The sequence below is a fragment of the Copidosoma floridanum genome, unplaced genomic scaffold (assembly GCF_036245765.1).
Source record: "Copidosoma floridanum isolate Cflo_tuat_1 unplaced genomic scaffold, Cflo_Japanese_pri ptg000020l, whole genome shotgun sequence".
In the NCBI taxonomy this organism is placed as follows: domain Eukaryota; kingdom Metazoa; phylum Arthropoda; class Insecta; order Hymenoptera; family Encyrtidae; genus Copidosoma; species Copidosoma floridanum.
Genome location: NW_028321897.1, coordinates 34,211,568 through 34,239,197, shown reverse-complemented (window position 1 = coordinate 34,239,197; position 27,630 = coordinate 34,211,568). Strand labels below are relative to the sequence as shown.

The 27,630-nt window shown below is 32.0% G+C and overlaps 1 protein-coding gene and 1 pseudogene across 3 annotated transcripts in view; both read left to right on the top strand.

Annotated features, from left to right (window-relative positions):
- Positions 1 to 27,630, top strand: part of LOC106644202 (uncharacterized) — a 728,649-nt gene that overhangs the window by 562,930 nt on the left and 138,089 nt on the right. The window lies entirely within an intron of this gene.
- Positions 1,803 to 22,478, top strand: LOC149374455 (uncharacterized; annotated as a pseudogene).

Below are 27,630 nucleotides of genomic sequence, written 5' to 3'. Positions count from 1 at the left end.
CTAGCTTGTTGTTTAATTTATTGTCAGTCAATAGTTCAACAGGTGACGAGTAAGTTAATATACTTACGAACTCTCGTGTACCTGCAGAAACAATTTATTTCTCAAATTTATTTTATTTTTGTGTGTGAGGTTTACCAGATCTCTTATTGTGTTTTTGATTTTGTAGCCTGATGAGGCTGACACAAATGGTCAGCGAAACATTGCATTAATAAAACAATATAGAACATTTAAATACACCTTCGATGTATTTATTTATTTCGTGTATCTCGCCTCCAACATATCACCGATCAACTTGAATTCCCAATTAGCTGTAAGGTTAAGTTACTAATTAGTGTTATTTTTGGCTTTTTACAGAAGGCATATTACAGAAGTATTTCTGAAAATAATTTGCTTTTTTAGCTTTCTGCTGTAATAGTTTTCTGTGTATGGCGGAAATACTACTCTATTGAAAATAACCACGTGGTGAAACCACGTGGTAAACCACATAGTTTTACCACGTGGTTTACCACGTAGTTTTTGTCTCAAAACGCCACATGGTTTTTGAAACCAGGTGGTTTTGTAATACCACATGGTTTTTTCACCAAGAAGTTCAATAGTTTTCACAAACATAACCTACTTCTTTCTAGTTCTATTGATAAATTTTTTTCTTGTCTTGTTGTATACTATCGTAATAAATACTTTTACAAACAGTTTTCTGAGAAATTTCTGTTCCTCTATTGAAAAAAATCACGGAGTTTCACCACGTGGAAAAACCATGTGGTAAGCCACGTGGTTTTATATCATAAATCACGTGGTTTTGTTTCAAATTAACACAGGGTTCTAAAAATCACGTGGTATTATTACGACTATGTGGTTTTTTAAAAACCATGTGGTATTTTCAGACAAAATTACGTGGTTTATGATGTAAAACTACGTGGTTTACCACAAGGTTTTTCTACGTGGTAAAACCACGTGGTTTTTTTCTATTTTAGAGAATATCGGATAAGACAAGCAAACATAGCAAATAAGGTGATCTCTACTTTATATTTAGAAGCTGCAATCAGTTCATCAATCACAATAAATATTTTTCTTACTACCTCCCCCGAAAGTTCGAGTTTCGGTGGCTGTAAATTTTATATCGCATAGAGGGGTCGGGAGAAAAGCTCCCTGCTCCTTACTTTTCTTTGCGTGAGAGAGAGGTAGAGAGAGTGAGCAGCAGTGCAAATGTTCATTAGTATTAAGTATTTACCTACGCAGCGTTTATTAATTTTTTTTTCAAGCTGTGAGAAAATTTGGAGCACGTGTCGAACTCGAGTGTGATCATAAATTTGTCGTGCAATACATGTTATCTCTTTCGGTAATGTGTAACGTAGTAAATTTCTAACCTAAATCTGAATATAGAAACAATCATAAGATGATTGTTAAAAAATCTCATCAAAATCTAACTCTTGACTTTTGCAGCAACCAATGCCGAGAGTCGAAGAAATAATCATATTAGCGTATAAAAGATTGAATACTGTTGATAAGCAAAAATAATATTTATACGACATCATTTAGTACCTCATAAAATTTAAAGGATTTTTAATAAAATTAAATTGTTTTGACCGACTTTTTCGCATTTCGGGCCTGTTAACATCCACTTACCAACAACCCTCGCTTCACTTGGGTCGTAAATGTTATTGGATGATACAGGCTCTTTACTTTTGCCCTAAACATAACCTACCACTACTAAAGCTAATTATTTTCTGATTGTTAATGAACCACAAATTTTCAGCCGAAGCTGCAGGAAAAACAGTATACATTACACGGAACGTCACTTAATAATGCGTTCCGGCGGTTTACCCCGCGGCTTCGCCTCGGGGGGCAACTTCACCGCCGGAGCGGAGAAGTTGTCCCTTGTAATATAATGTACTATGAATTACATGTTGTGTGTAGTTTAAAAATCTAGTAAATACATGTTAAAGAATGATGTTTCTATATTTCAGAGTGTCTTTTTTGGGTTTTTTGTGTCATAACAAATGTAAAAGTACAAAATAATCATACACTTCAGTTTAAGTTATAATTAGTTTAAGTTGATTAAATTTCATATATAATATTTAAAAGTAATATATTACAGTGTCTTACATTATTTTAAGGATAATTATATAATTAATTAATATGGTACGAAAAACACGTGAATTGTCACGTAAAAATCTCGTGATTTAAAACGTGATCAATCACACGATGCATAGCATGATATTTTCGAGCAAAAAGTCACGTGATAAATCACACGATTTTCTTTAAATTAACGTAAGAAAAATATTATATTTTAATAAGTATTACAATTATCAAAATTATGATAATGATTATCATGACTAAGATAAGTACGATTTTACTTGTAATAAAATTATTACCGTTCAAAACCAGGATTATTAAGATACATGTACGTAATTAAGACTATAATCATCATTAAAATAATTATGTGATAATTATGATTATTCTGATTTTTTAATTATTGTGATGATAATAATATTTATAATAATAACAAAATAATAATAGTAATAATAATTATTATAATAATTTCTACAGTTACGACGGTGGTAACAAAAGTTATGATGATGATGAACATGCTCATTCTTTTTATGATTGAAATGAGTATGATAATGATAATAGCGATTATGATAATTATAAAATTATGAAGATGCTGATTACTATGATTTTTTTATAGTAATAATAGTTATTGTAATGAATGAGATGAATGCAATTGAACGAATCACAATGATAATGATGATTGTGTTTATGATTGAAATAAATGTTATGTCTATTACAATATTTATTAAGACTGAAATGCACACACATACACGCGCGGGCGTACAATGGCTATGATAATGTTTATGATTGCGATGATGATTATTATAATTATAGAAATTATCAATAGTATTATTGTTCTAATCACCATGATAATCATCGCCCGATACTAAAAATCCATATCAATCCATACGGTTTTTTTTATTGGGCGTAATTATCGTCATAGTTAACATCATCTTTATCACAACAATTATTATCGCTATTAATATGACAGTCATTGCATTTGTTTTCCTAATTATTATCATAATCATATCAATAGCCTCAATAATTCATGCTGATCGTAATCACTACCATCTCACTTGTTATTATAGTCATCTCAATTATCATACTCGTTACTGTAATCGTCACGACCATAAACATCACCCAATTTTCATTATTATCATAACAATCCTTATGAAAACTATAACCACTAGTGTAATCATCTCTATCTTCATCATTATCATAATTTTGATAATTGTAATACTTATTACAATATAATATTTTTTATTGCGTAAATTTAACGAAAACAACGTGTTTTATCACGTGACTTTTTCATGATGTGTAGCGTGACATTTTGCTCGAAAATATCATGTGATGCATTGTGTGATTAATCACAGTATAAATCACGTGATATCTTACGTGACAATTCACGTGATTTTTGTAAGTAGGATATTATACTTTGAAAAAAAGTTTGCCTCATATGCGAACAACGCTAATGCTTAATTATTAACTATTGGAGATGTGTGTACTAAGACGCTGAAGTCATGAGATGCAATAGTAAAACAATGAAAAGTTTTAGTCAAAGATGTTTGAAACATTTATGTACGAATCGCTTAAAATTTTTACACTTTTCAAAACTTAGTTTGAAAATAATCACGTCGTATCTTGAAGGGAAAGCAAAATAAACCAAAAAATTGGACTAAAGCTACATTATATAATTGATAGTCAACTGATTTTATTATTTTCACAGAGCTTTTAACTATTAATTATTTATACACTTCCAAACATTTACCTACTTTATGATTGTTACAGACTATTATATATACATCTTTATTTATACTATACATATTATATATACATAGTTTATCTATAATTAACTGAAGCATGCATCTTCATTGTAGACACTGTTGTACGTGCTGCGCTTGGCAACAAACTTTTGTTATTTGATCTGTAATTAGGTCCACCTACGGTCCCTTAAGTATATAATTAAATGAATAAATAATCTAGAAAAGGTATTGTAAACGTGATGCTTACAGGAGAACAAAAATATTAAGATGCACCAAATGAAACGTATATTATTGATATAAATACTTATGCTGCAATACGAATTAAAGGTACGCTGTTGAAAAAGTTATTAAATTTAATAAGAATTTTATTAAATTTTACAAACTCTTACGATGTATAGGTATACTTAATCTACAGAAATAATAAAAAGTTTAATGATACAGTAATACGAATTAATGACATTTTACAAAGTTTTGCCGAAAAATTTTTAACGGTGTACACATCAAGAAAAATATAATAATACTTTTTAAAAAATAATCATAATACTATAAATTTCGAGCATAAACAGCAAAGAAATGTACGGAAATCGTGCCAAATAGCTACATTTTGTTTACAATATATTATATAAGACAATATTATTCTAATCTTTGATAAATGATTAGTATTGTATATAATAATTTCCAAAATTATGATCATTTATACAAAACACTTCTTGTTCTTTAAGCTGTAAAAGATAAATATACAGATATGAACAGATTAAGAATGATTGAACAAATTGTAGCAATCAATTACTATTACAATCACTAAATTATATATTATATAAGAGTAGAGATAAGTGATCTGTTGGGAGTGAGGCGGGAAAATGACTATACGAAATTATTTAACATTTTCCATGATAAAACTCTATATGCAGAGCTCTTTTTGATGCATACGTCCAATAGTTGCATTGGCCCAGTATACACAGCAAGGTTGGGTATAAGAGGAAAAAAGGAAAGGATTTGAACACGTTTCGTCCTAGATCGTTGGCAGGACTCATCAGTGTGGCTGTGCCAACGATCGCATAGACGCTAGCGTCGCAGGATGGAATTTTTGCGTATGATATGCATTCACACACCACGGGCGTATGTATAATGGAGCAGAAGGGCTGGACGAACAGTGCAGGATGTTGTGCAACATTATTTTATGTCGCGAGTCGAACTCTGATCCAAGACTCAAATATTACTATATTCAATTAGTTAAAGCACCCTCCACTGTCATATGATATAGGAGTAGAGATAAGTGATCTGTTGGGGGTGAGGCGGGAAAATGACGTATACGAAAGTATTTAACATTTTCCATAATAAAACTCTATATGCAGAGCTCCTTTTGATGCATAGGACGAAACGTGTTCAAATCCTTTCCTTTTTTCCTCTTATACCCAACCTTGCTGTGTATACACTGAAAGAAACCTAGCGCGTGATCCGTCCTTAAGGTAGCGCGGTTGAGCTGCCGCTTGTTTGGAACGCACGGGACACCAGACTAGCGCATCAGCTGCACCACTAGACTGGCTTGAGCGTTGAGCTGTTAGGCTAGCGCAAGTACTGCATCATACAGTGTACCATACGTTAAGCATGAGAATAAAATCGTATCTGTATTTATTTGTCGATCAAAATGCGAGTTTAAACGCATTATGACTCAGAAAGCCACTTTGTTTCATTTTCCATTTTGAAAAACTTGTTCATTTTCATCAAAAATTTGAAATAAAATATTTTTTACAAATACTACCACTTTTATCATGAAAAAACAAATATTCCAGCATACGGTGACTGATAACAAAAATAAAATGTTTTCCTTATTATTGTAGCCAGTATACTGTTCAAACAAAATCCACTATATCTTAAATCCCCTGTTAACCCGGCAATATTTACTAAACGATTTATGAATATAGTTAATATAGGTGAAAGTTGTTAATTTTTTAAAATTAAACTTATTTCCGTTATTTCATTTAAATAAAGGCAAGAGAAGAATATCACTTACATTACAATAATAAAAATGTACTGTCTAATAAGAATAAGGTTATGTGAGTTAAAAAAAAGGTCATTTATCATGACACCACTTCATAAAGTCTTCGGAATATGCTGTATATCTTGAAAAGAAGTGGTCCATCTTTCATTTAACGTACATCCGCAATAAATACTGAAGCACTATACGTTACATTAAATAGTTATAAAAAGAGTAAGTATTTATATACGGGTTGCTGTACCATATACCAAGTGCTGTACCGTATGTTTGACTGGCTTACGGACTATAGACACATTTGGTAGCTGCACTATGTACAGTACGTAATGATGATCCACACTAGACGCTCAGTCGGCCCAAGTGGTGCAGTTGATGCGCCACTGATATAGTCAAGGGCTGCTTGGTTAATTCGCGCAACGGCTGTACTTGTGGAGCAGCAGACGCGCGAGTTCTTTCTCAGTGTACTGGGCTAATGCAACTAGGGGTAAGTGTACCTATCTCCGTGCTCTGCCCTATTACCGTCGATTTTGAGAAGCTGATGATTACTTGCTCAAAATAAGAAATGTTTCATATAAATAAATTTTTCAATTTTAATAATCTAAAATAACGTTAATGTAGATGCAATTCAAACAGAAATATTTGTGTATATTTTGAGTAAATAATTATTTTCCACGGTATTCGGTACAACGCGCTCATTAACTGATTGTGTATGTATTTCCGCGGTGAGCGTACGTAAACATAACCCTATACTTACAGAACGCACGACAGTTAACGCGTAATCAATTAGTAGGTAAGCACGTCGATCTAACGTAACCAAGATGAAGAAAACTAAAAAAGGGAAGAAAGGCAAGAAATCGATCGAAATAAAGAAAAACAAAAAGTGTTACTCTCCAGAGACATTAATATTAGCTTTGAAAAGTATCTATTCTGGAAAATCTATTGCTGAGTGCTTAAAAATGTATAAGATTCCTACTAAATAAATAAGCAAGTACAAAAAAAAGTAAAATTTTTTTAAAACAATAAATAAGTCATGTAGAAAATGTAGGTGAAATTTGCATTTTTTTTTATATTCCGCAAATACAACTTTCTTCACCCACGGTAACGCGGACACGGTGATTGGGACATCCGCGGTGATACGTACACGGTAATAGGTACACAACCACGGTAATACTAGCATACCGTTTTTATTCGTTTTAAAAATATTCTACTGCAGTTTTAGCTTCATAAAATTTTTTTTAATATTCCGTAAGAGATTATGTAAGATTTAAAAAAAAAATATTCCAAAAAATTTTAGTATACCATTTTTTATGGTGCATTTAAGTTGGAACTTTCAGTACGTGCCACGGAGATAGGTACACTTACCCCTATTGGACATATGCATCAAAAGGAGCTCTACGTATAGAGTTTTATCATAGAAAATGTTAAATACTTTCGTATATGTCATTTTCCCGCCTCACCCCCATCGGATCACTTATCTCTACTCCTATATCATATGACAGTGGAGGGTGCTTTAACTAATTAAATGTACTAAATTATATTGTTTTTTTTAGCAGTCTAAGTCAGTTATTCTTTTAATAAACTGGCTTTTTCTTCTGCTTTTGAAGATTTTGGTAAAAAGGCATTAGTTTCTTCCAAGTGTTTATTTGTTTTTCATTTTATTAATAACAGAGAAAAGCTCATATAAGTTTGTATCTAAGAATTGACATGAGATCTTACTTAAGATCTTATATAAGTTCTTATAAATTATTTTTTCCTGGGTATACGTTAGTTGAAAAGTTTACTCTCACTTAAGACATTATTATTATTTATTAGTGTTTATTATTACTGTTAAAATAATAATTATCATAATCTCCAAGGTATAGTTGTTGTAAAATGTAATTGATAAGACATAATTATGTTTTATGTAATAAATAATACTTTTGATGTTTTTTGCCATCCAGAATTTTTTACTGTATACTATTCTTTCTATCCTTTATTATACATACGTATTAAAGTATAAATCATACGTTAATAGTATGTCTCAATAGTCGTGTAGACTCTTATGCCTTAGCATCTATTATAAAATTGCGAGAACAGGATCCATAAAATCAAGTTGTATAACTAAAGAGACCCTCCAGTGGATCATACAATGACGGATGTTAAAAAATGTGAAGAGTTGGTACTGAAACATTTCGTAAACAATCGCTTGATATTTCTATTACGTAGATTAAAAAAACGTATCCTTGCGCAATAATCCGAGTCTATAATAAGAAAGTATACGTAGCTTTCTAGTACGTTAGTAAGTTATTTAGTCAATTAATGTACAGAAAAAATATAAAGGTCATTATCTAGACTAATAGCATTCCTTGATGCCTCTTGAGTGAAATCTAAAGTTAAGGATTCTATAGAAAAAAAACACGTGGTTATACCACGTAGAAAAACCATGTGGCAAATCACGTAGTCTTATATCATAAACCACGTGGTTTTGTCTAAAAATACCACATGGTTTTTAAAAAACCACATAGTCGTAATAATACCACGTGATTTTTAGAACCCTGTGTTAATTTGAAACAAAACCACGTGATTTATGATATAAAACCACGTGGCTTACTACATGGTTTTTCCACGTGGTGAAACTCCGTGATTTTTTTCAATAGAGGAACAGAAATCGCTCAGAAAATCGTTTGTGAAAGTATTTATTAGGGTAGTATATAACAAGACAAGAAAAAAATTTATCAATAGAACTAGGAAGAAGAAGGTAATATTTGTGAAAACTATTAAGCTTCTTGGTGAAAAAACCACGTGGTATGACAAAACCACCTGGTTTTAAAAACCATACATGGGATGGCATCTAACATTTTATTTTATTTTTTTTTTTTTTTTTTTTTTCTTAATATTGTGAATTCCTATGGCCTTAAGCTCTATTTCATTTTTTTTTGTTACCTTTCACATTTTTAATAAGTATTTGTTTTATTTAATTTATTTGACTTTTTCGCCAGAAATGCTGAAAATCTTGATTGCTTACCCTATTCACAAATTTTTCATTGTTACCTTTTACTTTTACGGAACTTTTTTAGATAACATAAATCTCTTTTAACTATAGTTGTTCCTACAAATTCGTAAATAGATTTTCTATGTATTTTCGCAGGATTATTAACGTTTCCTATTCTACTTGCTCTGGCTGTTTTTTAAATACTCAGTGAATTTGTCTGAATGTTTTCAACATAATAAACATTATTTAATTCTTCGTTAGAGTTATTTTGGTTTGTAAAAAAAAAACAGTCAATTTCACCAATTTTAACGCTTTTACTTTAACCATTTGGTAAAGTTACTTTCACCATGTTTTTTAAAGTAATAAATTCTTTAAAATATCTGTCTGTATTTATAATATAACTAGCAGCCCCCCGTCTCGGCTTCGCCCGAAACTTACTAAATAAAACACCGTAGTGTGTTGACATGTAATGTGAAACGTTTTCAGTGAGAAATTTTACACATATTCCTGACACATCTCAGAACAAAAATCTTCTTATTGAAAACATATTTTTTCGGAATCCATATAGTTTATTTGGTCAAATAATAAGGTGTAAGAATTCAAAACAATAATTATGCTGAAAAGTACCGTGCGTTCTTTATGCCATAAAATAATCGGTGGCCATATGGAGCTGTTGATTTCCAGTTTCTCTCATGTAATTCACGAAAAGGGCTAGTTTTTAAAACTGTTAAGATTTTAAGCTCCCAAAAAATTTCTATTAAAAAAAATTTTTTTTTCTCTTATCTCACAACTTTATCACCAGAGCAACAAAGTCCTGGACCTTAAACCCTACATTTTTTATTGTCACAAAAACACAAATACATTTTCTACTTATTTAAAAATCTGAAGTAGGATCTTTAAAGATTTCAGAGATTGCTGTGAGGGTACAATGAAAAGCTGATCTCTCACGTAATGGATTCTTTGTTTGTCGATTTTGACGCTGCTGTTCCAATCTCGATGAATTTTCTGCGTCAGTTTCTTGACGCCTAAGTAAAATTGTATTTATTTGATACATTTAAAGTTTTTTTTCCAATCCACCCTCTTGCGACTTTTGGTATGCTTAAAATTTTTGTGACCCCTAAAGGCTGTTTTCTGTCAACTTTTATAAGTTCTAATATATTTGTTGGCAAGGTAGTTCGACGTCCGATGGCTCTAAAAAAGACCAGTGAGCTTTTTAATTTAACTCTTTCTTGACTGCAGTTAACAGCAATTGTGACTGCCTCGATACCTCAGGGTGATCTTCTCTAGCCTGCTGTTGAAGACCCAGACTGATCGGGAGAAAAATTACAAAGTCCGAAGCTTTGGAGCTAGTTGTAGTGCTCTTTCCCAACGTCTGCCGGTATAACGTCGAAGACGTTGGTGTCTAAAGCACTTTTTTATTTGCAGATTCAGTTGTTTTGGTGATCTTAGATGGGGAGATTAGTTAGTGATACTTGTCCAGTGGAGAGTGTCCCGTTGGCTCAAGTTTTTTTTTCCTTCATAGCTGTTATACTCGTAGGTTTGCCCAGCGCAAACCTTGGAGAGTATCAGTGATTCCTGGTTGAATGCTTAGAGTTGAGAGGGTAATATAGGGTCGTTGGTCACCAGGTTTTCCAGCCTTGCGAAGAACAACTCCGCAGGTGACGTCTGCCAGTGAATGGCTGACTTGGTTTAATAGTGCCTGTCTTTAGTTAATATAGTCTTTTAGTCGACGAATCGCTTCCGGAAATGGTAGTAAAAATGTGTTTGTTGGCAAGGTAGCTTACACTTAGGTGGCCCCTAAAAAGAACCGATGAAATTGATGGTTAAGTAGGGAACGTAAATACTTACTTATAATGGCCCTAAAAAGCGCCAGTGGTGAAACTTCCAGGCTATTCTTTATTATTATTTCTGATGATGAAGAACTGGCTACGGGTAGCTTGATTCTTACCCTGGGAGTCTCTATGTACGGAGAGTGTGATGGAGGGAGGTACGCTGCTGTTCAAGGATATCTCGTCTTCGGGTCGTTCCCTGGATAACCAACCGCTCATCGTTAGACGTGAGCATGTGGGTAAGCGCGTTGGGGACGCGACGACTAAGAAGGTAGCAGTTGTGGCTGCCCGTGCTCTTCAGAGTTGTTTTCCCTGGCTTACATTTGTAGCCAAAAATTCTCTGACTGTACCAGGCGGGATGGTGGGACTGCCACACAACTCTGAAGAGTTGGTGCAGATTGTGCTCTGGCTGGATATGTCTCCTGGTATTATGCCAGAGAAGTCATCGGTTGGAATGACTTTTTTTTTTATCGCACTTGTTGAGATTCAGGGTTAATGGAAACGTAAGTCCCTTTTCCCTTAGAGAAGAGTGTTGTCCGTAACCGGGATATCCAGCTGCAGGACTATAATCTCCATTGTCCATGCAGCTTGTTTAACTGCCAAAGCATGACTGCATCAGTTACCAAGACGCTCCGGCCTATTATAACCACACTTATTTAATTCTGTTGCAGGTAGCCTTGATTTTATGTCAACGCCACCTAGCGGATTTTACTGAACTAAAGTGAAAAGCTGGTGTATTTTTGCAAAACTTTGAGCTCATTTATTGCTATTGTTATTTAATTTTTTAAGATAAAAACTATACTAAAACCATCTAGGAAGTATCATGAATCAGTGTGCAAAATTTCAGCAAAATCGGTTCAGTAGTTTTCGTGGTTAGTGATTACAACGGTTTTAGCGAATTTGCTTTATATATTAGTAAGATTTATATGACCACTATCTTACAATCAATTTAACATATTTTCAGTGTCGCAATTACTTATTTCGTATAGACATGTACTAACTCGATTGTTTTTCTCGAGCTTGGGGCACTATCATCAGAGTTGCAAAGTCTAAAATATCAAATTTTTTAGCACTTCTTCTATTACTGTTGAACTTATCTCCTTGTCTACCGAAGGTATTAATTTGAAACGAAATATCCTAGGCTTAAAAAAACTGGCTTCGCGTCTTTTTTTAACTTTGACGAAACTTCAAGATCGTATATTACACTTAGTTTTTACTGGTAATATGTTCTAATATTTACTCAACAATTTTGAAGTTTTTGTATTCTTTTGCTCTTCGGCAATTTATATTTTGAAAATTAAATTTAACAATATCTCCTTACCTCTTTCTTTTAACATTTTTTTATCTATTCGCAACCTAATAGTGGTACTAGCTCAGTATCCGTAATAAAAAGATTTGATGTACTCAAAAAAATTTTGCATTTTATTTTTACTGTGATGTACCCAACACTATTTATTTGTTGCTTACAATACATGATAAACTGCAAGTTTGTTCAAAATATTAGCATTTCAGCAAAAAATTGTTTTGCTTGCTCTCATCCCACGAATACAACCACTGTTCCTGTATTTTCTTCGAAGGTGACTTGCCTATAGATTAGAGGTAGAGAGTTTTGAAAAAAATTTCGTCTGCCTTCTGCTTTGACACCTAGTACCTTTATGTAAGCTATATCTTATGCTGAGCTGTCTTTATCCGTTGCGTGTAGCAAATTTTTTTTTTTCTTGAAACATACTTTTGCTAAATATCTTTGTTTGCCACAGAAATTTCACTTAATAGTAACTGGCAATTTACACGTATTAGCTTTATCATCGAAATCACACTGGTTATATTGAAATTCTTTGAAATGGAATTGTTGCCTGTAGTCTTGTTATTGTTACGAGTGTAAACTTGCTTGCCCTTGGAATCTTTGCTTTGGCTCGACTTAAATTGTGATGTACGTTGCTTGTAGTTATGTGCACTTGTATTAGTTCATTCAACTTTCACCGTATTTTGATCCAACACGTATTTTTCTTCTTGTCAGAAAATTCAATTACTCATGCTATTTGTAAAGTGTTCAATTCAGTGTTTTAAAATACCCTAAGCAAACTGATTTTGTAAAGCGGCTTCTTCAAATCTTTTGAGTATCTCTTCCTGGTTACTGCCTTCTGCTAGTAAATTGAAAGTTTTCTACTATCTTAAGTATGTTTGAGGTGTATCTTAAGTATGTTTGAGGTGTATCTTAAGTATGTTTGAGGTGTTTAACTCTTTTTACTTTTCGTTCAGAGTGTCATATGATTTTCCGTAATGATATTCCACACAACTGTTTTTTCAAAAGTTATTAAATGCAGTTCCACCTATGTAGTGTAGTAAATGCGGCACTTTATCTTCTAGTGTCAGCTTTATAATAGTAAAAACTCACTCCAATTTCTGAACCCTTCTCTGGTATCCCAGGAAATTGTGTTCGAAAGTAAGTTTTTTATATCAATCGATTCGTAAGGCGATTTCTAATTTAACTGTGTTTTTAATAATCATGGACAGTTTTTCAGTTATTTTTATTAAATACCTGAATATGAATAAAGTCAAAAAACTTTTTGATCTGTCGCTGAAAAAAAGGCGTAAATGACATAAAATTTCGAATTAGCTTTGGTAAGAAGGCGTAAAAGCACATGGTGCTTTTTTTACTCTATAAAGTAGATAAGAGATTACATAGATCGCAAAATAAAAGTCGTTATGTACTTAAGGAGGCTTTTGATCTAGAAATATTATAAGCTGGGGCTTCGTTTACACAGAAAAAATGGTGGTAGTAACCACAAATGGTTTAGAAACAGATAACCCTACAACTCACGTACATAGAGCATTTGTGTACTCAAACTTATATGAACAAAGTTAAAAGAAACTGAGTACAATTTAAATAATTTACGTATAATTTAAGTATGAAAATAAAATTGAAAGCTGTGCATTCAAATAAATTTCTGTGTTCATATCGTTTTGTGAGGAGTTCAATCAATTTCTTGGTTATTTTTATCTCAAGGTAATGTAACTATCAGAAATTTCTCAACGTTTCTTTTTTGTAAAACGATTGTGACCAACTTAATGTATATTGCTAGATAGTTCATTTGAAAACTTTAAAATGAGTGATTGACCAACGTATTTCGATTCGTCTGAATACCAGGACTCAAGAAAGTTTTAACACAGGTAGCTGATCGCAGAGTGCAGTAGCTAATCAAGTGTGCCGCAAGAGCTTTACTTGTCGAAATCACCTGTTACCTTATCACTAAATTTTGGAGGCAGTAAAGAGTCCAAAGTGCATGAACACTGTCAGCCGTTTGCAGAGTCCAGTTGCTATTTAAGAATGCTGCTCGATTATTGTTTGTTAAATTCTCCTAAGATCGCATCTCACTACATTGCAGGTATCAAAGACTCTAGGCAGTATTAACACTTGCAGCAGCATCGCATGATCCAGTAGCTAATTAAATGCATTAAAAGAGTCTTACTCATGTAGCTTTTCTGCTAATGTGCGGTGATGTAAACAGCTAAGACTCTTCATCTCAACGTTCAGAGAGCATGCAGAAAATCAATGAAAAATGCACAAAAAATTTGCATGGATTGCAAATTGTGTGAAAAGTATTTAAATAAGCATGGAAAAAATGATGCTGACAAAGCATAAGAACACTAACATGACTGTTTATTGACAAAAGAAGATAATGTTGATGTTAAGGTTTGTAAAAATTTTTTTTTACAACGTTTAACTGTAAAGCAAATAATGATAAGGCAATTAAATTTGTAAGAAAAAGCGTCAATTGAGTTACACTTATTTTAAAGCCAGATAATCGTGGAAAGAAAAAGAAAACTTAACAAGGTACCATTGTTACTACTAAAAGAATTATATTAAAGAATTTATTCCTACTGTCTCCCACTATTGACGATCTCATGCTCCAAAAAGAGGATACTTACCACACGAACTGACAATAACAACGATGCATAAAAATTTTATAAAAAAGTATGCTCAGTATAAAACATTTTACGAAAGCTATCGCTTTGTTTTTGTAACAATGAAAATTTTTTTTATAAAATAAGATAACGAAAAGTGTGAATTATGCGAGCAATTCAAGTTACATGATTCTAAGTGTACAAAAACTTTATCTTCTCATTGTAAAACTTACATAATTTACAGTACGCAACACTTGATATATCAGAAAGCTCGGACTATTCATCAAGAGCACGTCAAAAAATATCAATTATCAACGGATATTGATTTTTTTTCCATTGATTCACAAGAGCTTATTTTGTGTAAAACCTCAAATGCTGGGCTTCAAAGTTATCATGTTTACCAAGCGCTTGGTTGCATTTAACCAAAGTTTTGTACCTTTGGTTACGTCAAACTAAGAACCTCTTGTTATTTTATATCATGAAGCTGTTGCTTAAAAAAAGTTCGAAAATATTACTAGTACCTATCATCAATTTTTTTTAATTAACCGCGGTAAAAAGGATATTTACCCACAGTTAGACAATTGCTCTACTCAAAACAAGAATTGGACAACTTTCTCTTTCTTTACCTATATAATTAACTTATTAGAAGAAAAAAAAACACAATAGAGTTTTTGTTTTTTTTAATCTGAACACACATTTATGTCAGCAGATGACTTTCATCATTAAGTTTAGTTATTCACGACAAAGGAAAGAAATATGTATGATTTCCAAGATTTCCAGTCATGCGTGTACAAAGCTAATTCGGGTAAGGTGTTAGCGAAAACCTTAGGGCCTAATGATTTTTTACTGCAGCCTGACGAATCCACTTACAAAATAAAGAAAAATCTAAATCACCTTCAACTTCAGAATGTTAAACGAGTTAAATTTACACGAGGTGATTCTGATTTAAAATATAATTGTTTTTATGATGATGCCGGGTTAAAAATAAATTTTCCTAAGGCAGCTGTAATTGAAAAAAGTTTTGAGAATAACAAATTGAGAATAAAAAAATGTGTCATCGTAAATTAGAAAAAAAAATAGATGCCATATATAAGTTAATTTCCGTGATGCCGTAACAGTCAATGACGATTTTAGCAAAATTCACAGATTGTTGAAAAAAAATGATTCTTTACTTTTTATTTTTTATTACTCGAGAGATCACAAAGACTTTTTTGTGTACAACTACTGCGCAGTAGTAGCTTTTGAGATTATGTTGATTGACTGATATTGAATTTCTGTCGTGTCTTTTAAATAATTTACAAATTTTCTCTGAAACTACGGAAACATAATTCAACACGTGTAATTTTTTTGTTTTCTGGCAATATCAGATAAAAACGCTTAGATACGAGTTTTCTACGTATTTTTTTAATTAGACTATCAATAATAACTTCATTGCACCATTATTTGTTGCTAGGCATTTGATTAATTTTATTTTTATTTTCGTTACTTCAAATTTGATGAAAAATTTTATTTTTAACTTAACGGTCGACCGATAGCCCCCCCCTCCCCCCTCCCTTAACAAAGTCTTAATGTCACATGTAGAGGATCTCATTTGCAACTCTATCTCACCTGTAGTAGATAGTATTCTATATTGGGAACGATACGTGAATGATGTCTTCTGCGTTTGGAGAGGGACAGAGAGAACGTTAAAGAGGTTTTTGAATTACATTAATATCCTTGTATCCAGTATTAACTTCATAACTTAGATAGAAAATGTTATTTTGAACTTTCTAGACTTTAAAATAATACAAAGTTATGATAAATCAGTATACGATATTAAAGACGTTTGTCACACACAACGTTTTCTGTACGATCTTGCTAAAATTTCAACAGGATGCTCACAATGATGTTAGAAAGTCACATGTAAAATTTGAGATCATTTCTCAACACCGTTTTTTAGAAATTGAATGTTAAAAAAAATTTAATTTAACACGTAACTTTATAGAAAAATCATATAAGAATGTGATTCAGGAGAAAACGGTTGGTAAAATTTATGCAATTTTTTTTTTCTTGACGCAATACTAGAATACTGGTATTGTGTTAAATTTTCAGAGAGATTGACAAGTTATTCATGCAATTAAATAAAAAAACAGTGTCAGGCGCCTGTATTTAGGTATATAAATGCATTTAAAACAGTCTCCAGCGCTATCGCATGCTCGATCCCTCCTCACTGCACTCTCTACATTTCCCCTCTAACTATAATGAACGTCCTGTTAAAATGAGTGCTTTTTATTCTTTCATACACAGATTATTATTGACGATACCTTTACGACAAGATCATTACAACAAAGAGGTAAAGTTATTATTAAACGGACATGGACAGGTGAAAAAGGATTGGAGGCACAAATAAATATTAATACATTTATTATATAAAGTACGTGTAAAACAAATACAAAAGAGGAAGCAGACGCGTGCTCTCAGCTCGAGTGTAACAAAGCTTCTGAGGCATCGCTTGTACATGCTCGTAAAGTTGAGCGGAGCATAACATCGGTAAAAGAGAAAATACAAAAATATATATTATATTCTAACAGTTATTAAAATGCCTAGCAACTAATAATAATGAAATGAAGTTATTATTGATAGTCTAATTTAAAAAATACGGAAAAAAATTGTACTTAAACATTTTTATCTTATATTGCCAGGAAACAAAAAACTCAATATTTCAGAGAAAATTGGTTAGTTATAAAAAAGACGCAATATAAGTTTAATATTAGTTTACAAACACAATCTCAAAACCGTTTTAGTTTATAACAACGAAAAATCTGGTATTTTGGAGAAAAATATGGTATATTCAATTGAATTCTTGGATTGCAACGCCATACACATAGAACAAACGGAGTTCACCCTATTGAATTGTATTGATGAACATGTTAGATCTGTTTACAATAATCCTAGCTCAACTGGTTTCAGTGAACACTGCTACTTTATACACATTTTACAGATTTAAATAGTATAAAATTGTTACATAATGCACTTAAAAGCCTGAAGTTAAATTTATTAGAAATAATAGAGATTTTCAAAGTACAAAGAAACAACAAATTTATAACTAACGATCTACTCAATTATTCTCTTTTGTAGATATTTGATAATGCTGTTAATAAATATATTTAGTTCAACACTTCTAACATTTACATTCTTCATCTTACCGTTGGCTAGAAATCATTTATCAATATTTGCTTTATCAAGTTTGTAAGCTTACATTGTCAAGTATACGGGTTATTTATTCAGTGTACGTCTAGTTTTCGATAATGGCGTAACTGCTGAAACAGTTGTCAGCCTAACTTAGAGTGAGAAATAAATTGTCAAACAAGGCAAAAGTTTTTAGTTAATATTAATAAACCCAGTTATTATTAACATAATGATTTTAAATATTTTACCAACGTCAAGTGAGAACTCAGTTGATCTTATATCATTTATAATTTTGATGGTAAATAAGTGTTTTAAACTACATATCATCCAACCCTTCAGTTTGGCTTTTTTATAATTATAACTATCATGTATAATTCAGAAAGTACCCTGAACTATGTAACGCAGTGCTCAAGAATCATTAAATTAATTAAAATTAATTAAAAGTTCTTTAAACATAAGGACGTAAATGAATTATGAACTTCATGTAAGAATATATCCATACAACATAAAAATATTATATGTAAATAATATAATAAAAAAAAAACAGTAGCAATGCATTGTTCAATCGAAATTCCTTGTGAAATCGTTAGCATTATTGCTAATAATAAGCAAAAAGACTTCAGCGCACTGGATTATTCCGTTGATAGGTTTGACTGTTAAATAAATTTATTTAATTAAAGATCAGAAGACTTGAGCGTACTGTATTATTGTGTTACAAATGCTTGTTTATTAGTGAATATGATAGTAAATTAAAATCAAGAAGACTAAGGCGTACTAAATTATTTTGTTAAAGATCCTTGTTTAATGATTGACATTTAAATTTATTTAAGATAAAAAGACTAGAGAACATTGAATTATTCCGTTCAAGGTGCTTAAGGGCATGCATGTGCTCTACGGTATCGGCTTACTTCAATTACAGTTTTATTACAGTATAGAAAAAGAGTTTCCCTTCTCTAAATGACTAAAATTATTGAAAACAAAGAGCGAAACGGTCTTATTGCCAAGAAACTCGCCAATTAGCATTTGCACATTTTTGATGAAACAGAGCAGAAAAATCACTTCTTGGTCCTGATATATATGTATATATGTATATGTTTACAATAGCCAGCTAAACGAGTCGTAATTTTTCTGCTCTGTTTAATTAAAAATGTACAAATGCTAATTCATACATTTCTTGGCAATAAGACCGTTCCACTCTTTATTTTCAATAATTTTAGTGATTCAGAGAAGGAAAATTCTTTTCGACTGGTTTTAACAACGTTAAACGAAAAACTGTAATCGAAGTAAGCTGGTACTGAAGAGCATATGCATGCCCTTAATTATTAATTGACATTTTTATTTATTCAAAACATGAAAAAACTAGAGCGTACTGGACCATTTTATTATACGCGATTGCTTATGAACATGATAATAAATTAAAGCCGAGAAGACTGGAGTGCACTAGATCATTCTGAGAATAGTGCTTGTTAATCAACTAATATTATAATTAGTTGAAGATGTAAGGAATAGAGCACACTAAATTATTCCGTTAAAGGTTCTTGCTTTAATAATACTATTCCTGATTAAAAACGCAAAGACTTGAGTACACTGTTTTAGTATGAGGGTGCTTATCAATTAACATTATTATTTATTCTGTAATAATTGCACTAGAGTTAACTAGGTTATTTGATTAAAGACACTTGATTCCTAATTAATATTCATACGAAGACAAATAAGAGCTGCAACTCTTGTTACTATTTATCAGAGCTTAGAGCAAGTTATTATAATCTTTATTAAAATTTTTCTTTTTTTTTTTTTAATAAATACCTACTTACGTAGTGTACTTATTTTTAGGCTTTATTGTAAATGAGTACATATAGCCTTGGTACAGTAAGGCACATTTTACATTATATTTGTTACATATTACAAGTAATGGTTACATATTAACATTATTGGATACACTTTGTAGTTTGTTGGAACGGTGATGATGTCACATAGACCACCTTGAGAGCGAAGTATCTATGTATGTGGTAGGCATTGATAACAGTTGTTACCTTAGAGAATATCTAAGGTTGTTACTTTCATTGGCACGTTGATCATGCCACATAGACCACCTCGAGAGCGAAGGATCTATGTGGTAGGCAATTTTTGCCTCGAAAAGGTCGCCTTAACCCTTCCCGAGGAGCATTGCGTGGTGAAAAAGCACATGTGAAAATTCACACAGAGGTACTTGCTCAGGAGAGTCGAACTGGCCGGGAAACAAACCCGCAGTCTCCCGCGTGCCGTCCCACAACCCCGCCGACCGAGCCACCGTGCGCTCTTTATTAAAATGTGGTATTGGTATTTATTAGAACGCAGCAAGTATTGTTAATTTTTAACTGATACAATAAAGTCATGCTATTTTGTTCGGAGATGTCGATTTATAAAATACAAATAATAGCTTAGCATCAATGCAATTTTTGTTAGAAGAAATTTATATTAATTAACATTGTAAACGGTAGCTATAATAAGAAGAAAGAAAAAAAACTGTACATGTATTTTAAAAGTATGATTAGCCAAAATGAAAATGACCCAACCTGGTCAGCTTCGATGTAGTATGCAAGTGGAGGTAAAGATTTTATATATAAGGTGTGAAGAAAGCTTAGGTTAACCATACATGTATCACATGAGGATGAAAAGTAGTAATAGGGGAACTATATTAGAAACTCTTTCAAGTTGTACTCTACATCAGTGTCAACTTATAGCTTCTGAGTCTCTTCAGTAATTTTTCTGCTATGAGAAAAATACATTCTAATTTGGAATCAGGCTGCATTTACAATGAGAAAAGTTTCTGGCCGCCAAGATTACTGGTACCCTTTAATGTTAGCTGATTCTAGCACCATCTAGCGTGATCTCGTGTTTTAAAAAATCCCTAGGACTCTTGGTTAAATGAGCATATCCAAGATCAGTGATTATTTGCAGTCTCAGCTATCCTCTAGATCTCATCGTGAAAGCCAGTGCAATGGTATACCTTAGCTTTGTTCGGCAAACCACTATTGAGTAGGCAATTTACATTTTCGAACTTTCTCAAAAATTTAGGATATCTACTAGATCGTCCTGGGATAAAGCACATACAATCTTGATCACCACCTGAACTACACCTATACAACCAAGCTGCTAACGCAGTTCGTGTAAGCCCTGAATATGGCTCGCATATAACATGAAAATCTTGGGCAATGCCTTGCTTAATTTGCGTATGCCCTTGTAAGCGACCCAATTTCCAGTTAGGACAGTACAAATACTAGTGTACACGAACGGTTATGGGGGTATGCAAGCGTAGGTAGGTATGAGGCTCTTTTACCGTCAAGCTTGAATCAGATGGCGCCAGGGCACGTCGCAGCTGTCATGGCCGTTGCACTTACACACCGTCAAATTTACAGTTGTGTATTGTGTTCGTGAGCCTATCTGTGTGATGAGCAAAGCATAAGGCATAACCTTTGTAAATGATTGCTGTTGTTTGCAGACAATTTTTGTTTGCATTTACGTTTAAAGATAGTAGGAAAAATGAAGTGCAGTGTAATATCCTGCGATAAGAAAGTGAAATTTAAATTTCCTTCTGATAGTGTGAAAAAAAAAAGTGGCTCGAAGCAATTGGGAGACCAATCATTAGTAAACAAATACATAAATAGCCTTGTAAATATAAACTAAAATGTACACTTACCTGTCCACGAGTTCTGCTTTTCTTCCACTGACTCTTGCTCCTTTCCCTTTTAAAAGCTTCTTCAATTCTGAAACTTTTAAGCTCCCATAATATTCTTTCTTGTCTTCCTTATTCATTTCAAAATTTCAAATATTGCGCTTTACCACTACACTTTAGTTTCCTGTATACATACAATACTAAAAAGTAATGTTGTGTGAGTGAGACGGCCATGACAGCCACGACGTACCCTGGCGCCATCTGATTCAAGCTTGACGGTAAAAGAGCCTCATAGGTAAACGTGTTCAAGGAATACTAGCGTGTACATTGTGGCATAATATCAGCCGCGAAATTCAAAATTACAAAAAAGTGAAAAAAAGTGATATTAAAAAAAAATTTAATTTAGGCATTTAAAAATTATAATAAACTAGAATCAGCATAATTACAGTGATAAAATAATTTTTAAGCCATTATTTAAGCAATAAATAGCAATTTAATGTTACCTCAGGTAAACGAATATTTTCCCAATATTTCAATAAGCTCGGGCCTTGCAAAGTTATAATAAATTTCTAAAATCATTATTGATCATCATGGTGATAAAAGGTATGATTTATTTATTAATAAATGAATGTTATATTGCAAGATTTCATGCTCATACAAAACATGTACTGGAGTATATCTATATATGTGAGACATCAATTTTGCTGCTCGAAAGTTGGCAGCATCTCGCAAGCCAGCAGACAGCTGAAGTAGGGCAGTGGAAAACGCGCTTTACGTTTATTTACGTTTTCGGCAAGTGTTGCGGTATTAAAACCGAATCTTTTGATTTGTACTCATTTATATTAAATATAATGTGAGAATAAAAACTAATTAGTTTCATACGGTCATTGAAGAGTTAGTGCCTAGTATACTCGATGCTTGACAGGATTAATATGGATTAACCTATAGTATGTCAGATAAGTAAAAACATTGCTTTACACAATAAACATTATATCCTCTTAAAAGACAAGTCATCTTTTCATTGTAAGCTCTATTTACTTTGTTCAAAATTATCATTTCAGGTGTAATGTGCAACAGTACTTTCCACATCAACTGCAGTTTTCTCAAGGGAGTGCTCAAGTACGGCTACTGTTTGCACTGAAATTGTGGATTTAGTTGCTCAATTAAAAAGTAAATTTCATCCAAGCAAGAATTGAAGAATGCTCAATACCAGAAAATCCAAAATGTCACCTAATGAAGGATAATTGCAGCTTCTTAATCAATCAAGAGCTGATTGAAAAAGAAACAACATCATCAGTAAAGCTAATTCTAAATACTCTTTTTTTGAGCAAAAGTGCAATGGATATTAAGGCTGTTTAATAAATTGCTCTAGCTCTTATGCACCTACAAATTCTTATTTTTTCCATACACTTAGGCCTCAAATGTTGATAGTGACTTTTACTACTGTATACTACAACTCCGGATTAAGTTTATTTAGAGGATCAACTTTATTGGAGAGACAGAGCATGTTAACCACCTGGAGATGCAAGATGTCATCTGTCGAAGAGTATTGGCAACTTCTGGACTGATTCTAATGAATCGTAAGTTGATTGGAAAAGAAATATCACTTATGAAACTGTTACTTTTTCCCTCAATCCTGCATCAAAGTAATGTTCAGTGGAATGGATTATAAAGTGTTTTGGTAAACAAACAACCAGGCCGGGTGAATATCTTATTATTCTTTGAATTTGGACACTTTTCAATTATTAACTGATTTATCTGTCATTATACCAAACAATGCTCATTTCGTTTACCCACTTAGGCCTCAAATGTTGATATTGACTTCTACTACAGTATACTACAACTCAGGATTCAGTTTATTAAGAGGATCAACTTTGTCGGAAGGACCGGAACTGCTAACCACTTGGAAATGCAAGATGTCATCTGTCGAAGAGTATTGGCAACTTCTGGACTGATTCTAATGAATCATTAGTTGAATGGAGAAGAAAAATCTATAAAATTGTGACTTTTTTCCTCAATTCTGCATCAAAGTATTTTTGAGTGGGATGAATTATAAAGTGTTTTTAGAAACAAGCAAGCAGGCTGGATCAATCTTTGATTTTTTTTTTAAATTTAGATACTTTTCACTTAATGACTTTTTCATCTGTCACTATACCCAAAAATGCTCATTTGGTTTATCCACTGAGGCCCCAAATGTTGATGGTGACTTCGACTTCAGTATACTAGTACTCAGGATTAAGTTTCTTTAGAAGATCAACTTTATCGGAGGGACAGGGACTGTTAACCAGATGCTTAACTATGTTTCTTATTTATCCAAAAAAATATGTCATTCTTAGGAAATAAGCACTTTGAATGACTGAATCAACTTTTTTTTTTAACAATTAATGAACAATTTGATGCTTGGCGTGCAAGCGCTGTGTATGAGGTTTGGATTATAAATAATGTCTAAATTAATTTTTCGGAAAGCAAGCATAGGGGATGAGAAGCTGAACTGCTTTTCAGTTATAAATAATAATAATAATAATAATAATAATAAGAACGAATTCAGTTTGATATTTATAACGAAAACATGTATTTATATCTAAAAATGCAATAATATCGATTAGAACCAAGATAAAATTAATTTATTTACCATACATAACTGAAAAACAGTAAAATTTATTATCACCTTTGCCTGTATCTCTGAATATTGATTTTGTTCTTATAGTTATTATTTATGAATCAAAGAAAGTTGAGCTCTTTTCTTGTGGCGCTTGCTCGCCCAAGCATTTATTAATTTGATATTTATCCCAAAAGAAAAATTTAATTCAGTCGCCACTGTCACTTACTTAAAAAAAAATTCGTTTATTTACTGCTTATAAAAAAAAAAACAGATAAGCTTCTCACTACCTGAGCTTGTTCCTCGAAAAATAAATTGAGATACTATTTATAACTCAAAAAAAGTTAGACTCCTTATCTATGGCGGCGCTTGCTTGCCAAAGTTTAATTTTGTTTATTATTTATAAATAAAAAAAGTCTATGCAGTTGTCACCAGATCTGACTTTCTTAAGAATCAATTTAATTGTTATTCATGGTTAAAAAACCGTGAAGCTTCTCATTATCTGCGCTTGTTCCCCAAAAAATAAAGTTATTTATTATTTATAACTGAAAGAGAGTTGGACTCCTCATCCACGGCGCTTGCTCACCAAAGCATTAATTTTTTAAATATTTTTAATAAGAAAAATAATATGTGGTCGCCACCAGCGCTTACTTTCTTAAAAATTACTTTTATTATAATTTGTAACTGAAAAACAGTTCAGCTTCCACCGCATCTGCGCTTGTTCCTCAGTCCATAAATTCAACTTTTATTTATAAAAAAAAGATAGTTGAGATCCTCATCTGCGGTAGTAGCTTGTCTGAGCATTAAATATATATCATTTATAATAAATAAACAGTTCATTTATTTATCCACTTACTTACTTGCATAAGCAATTAATTATTTAAATTATATAACTAATCTTCGTTTGCACTTATTTTCCAAAAACTAATTTAGTTATCATTTATGACTATAACAGATTGGAGCACTTCTCATGTGGCACTTGCTCCCTTCATTATTAATTTGTTAATTACTTATAATGAAAATAATTAAGTTGATTATTTAGTTGTCGCAAGCGCTTACTTTCTTAAAAATTCGTTCAATTATTATTTATAAATAAAAAACAGTTAAGGTTCTTATCGCCTAAGCGCGTTCCCCGAAAAATTAATCTAGTTATTACTTATAACTCAAAGAGAGTTGAGATTCTCTTCTGCGGAGCTTGCTCACCCAAGCATTAATTAATTTATTATTTATCATTAGAGAAAGTTCATGTAGTCGTCATACTAGCGCGTTCTTGCTTAAAAATTCTTTTAATAGGTATTCATAAATGAAAGACAGTTAAGCTTCTTGTCACCTGCCCTTGTTTCCCAAAAAACTAATGTAGTGATAAATCGATAGTAAAAGATTGTTAAGCTCCTCATCCACGGCGCTTGCTCGCCAAAGCATTAATTTATTAAATATTCATAATAAGAAAAATAAGTGTGTAGTCAACACCAGCGCTTACTGTCTTAAAATTTATTTTAATAATTATTCATAAATGAAAACAGTTAAGCTGCTCATCACCTGATCTTGTACTCCGAAAAATTAAAGAAGTGATTATTCAAAAGTAAAAGAGAATTGAGCTCCTCCGCATCTACGGCACTATCTCGCCCGTGCATTAATTTGTTTATTATTTATAATTAGAAAAAAATTTATTGAATCATCACCAGCACTTGCTTTCGTAAAAATTAATTTAATGATTGTTTATAAATGGAACAAGTAAAGCTTCTTATCATTACCTAAGCTCGATCTTCGAAAAATGAATTTATTTATTACTTATAACTCAATAAAAGTTGAACATCATTTCTGTGACACGTGCTTGCCTTAGCATTTATTAATTAATAATTTTTAACAAAACAAAAAAATGTTTTTTTAGTCGTCACTAGCACTTACTTTCTTAAAAATTCATTGAATTAATATTCATAAATGAAAAATAGTTAAGCTTCTCATCACCTACCCTTGTTTCTCAAAAAACTAATGTCGTTATTATTTATAAGAAAAAAAGAGTCAGACTCCTCATCTATGGCACTTGATTGCCCAAGCATTGATTTTTTTTCATTTATGACTAGAAAAAATTTATTCAGTCATCCCCAGCGCTTATTTTTTAAAAATAACTTCAGTTATTGTTCATGATAAAAAAACCGTAAAGCTTGTCATTATCTGCGCTTGTTCCCTAAAAAATAAAGTTATTTATTATTTATAACTGAAAGAGAGTTGGACTCCTCATCCACGGCGCTTGCTCGCCAAAGCATTCATTTGTTAGATATTCATAATAAGAAAAATAATTATGTAGTCATCATCAGCGCTTACTTTCTTAAAAATTATTTTAATAATTATTTATAAATGAAAAACAGTTAAGCTTCTTATTACCTGAGCTTGTTCCCATGAATTGAGTTATTATTTATAACTCAGAGAGAGATAAGATTCTCTTCTGCGGAGCTTGCTCACCCAAGCATTAATTTATTTGTTATTTATCATTACAGAAAGTTTATTTAGTCGTCATAATACCGGTCACTTTCTTAAAAATTAATTTTATTTATATTCAGGATTGAAAAACAGTTAAGCTTCTTTATTACCTGAGCTTGTTTTCGGAAAAATGAATTGAGTTGTTATTTATAACATAAGGAGAGTTCGCTTTTCATCTGCGGCGCTGGCTCGACCAACCATTAATTAAAATTAATTTAATTATGATTTATAATTGAAATATAATTAAGCTTTTGACTGTCTGCGCTTGTTTCCTAAAAATGAAATTATTTTTTTTTACGCTAAAAGAGAGCAGAGCTCTTCAACTCTAGCGCTTGCTAACCCAAGCTTCAATGTATTGCAAAAAAAGCAATAACATCGACCACGAATTAAGTTCAAAGCTAGAAGATTCAACTAATATGAAAAGTTCTAAGTATTCCTGTAAAATAATAGAAGATCACAGGGTCCTAAATGTTATAAAGGCAAATGTTCTATGCTTGATGACATCTTGCATCTCGAAGTATTAAGCAGTCTCTCTGATCTCTTTCTCACTTATTCCGATGAAATGGATACCTTGAATCCAGACCTGTCATATGAAGTAAAAGTCATAAATCAAATTTCAGAATAAAATTAATGGAAAAAATAATTAGTTCTAATTAGTTGTAACTAGAAGCAGAACTAGTTCTAATATCAGAGATTAGTCAGCCAACGATAAAAAATAACTTATTCAATATCCATTAAAAAAGAAGCCCAAAAATGTCACTAGCCTGTCTAATCGTTTTTTAACATTTAAAACTTGTAAATGTTTTGATTTGATTACTGTTCAAAATAAAAGCTAGTACAACTAAGAACTTATTGTTCATTGTACTTTTACTTAAGAATAAAACAAAAACATGAAGTTCATTTTACTTGAAAATACTTTAATGCTGAATTGTGAAAAAAAGTTGACACAATTTTATAATTGAAAGTTTTGTTCTGCATCCTGCTCTCAATTGACTAAATTTAGTATAGAAGCAATATTCAATCATCGATAGTTAACATCTTGCATCTCCAGGTATATAGATCAGATCCTGTCCATCCGCTGAAGCTGATCATCTGAATAAACTGAACTCAGACTTTCAGTATTAATAAAAAACCACGAACCACATATACGGCTTGAGTAGATGAGAAAAAAAAGAGCATTTCTAGTTGTAATTGCAGAGATTTATCAGTCAAC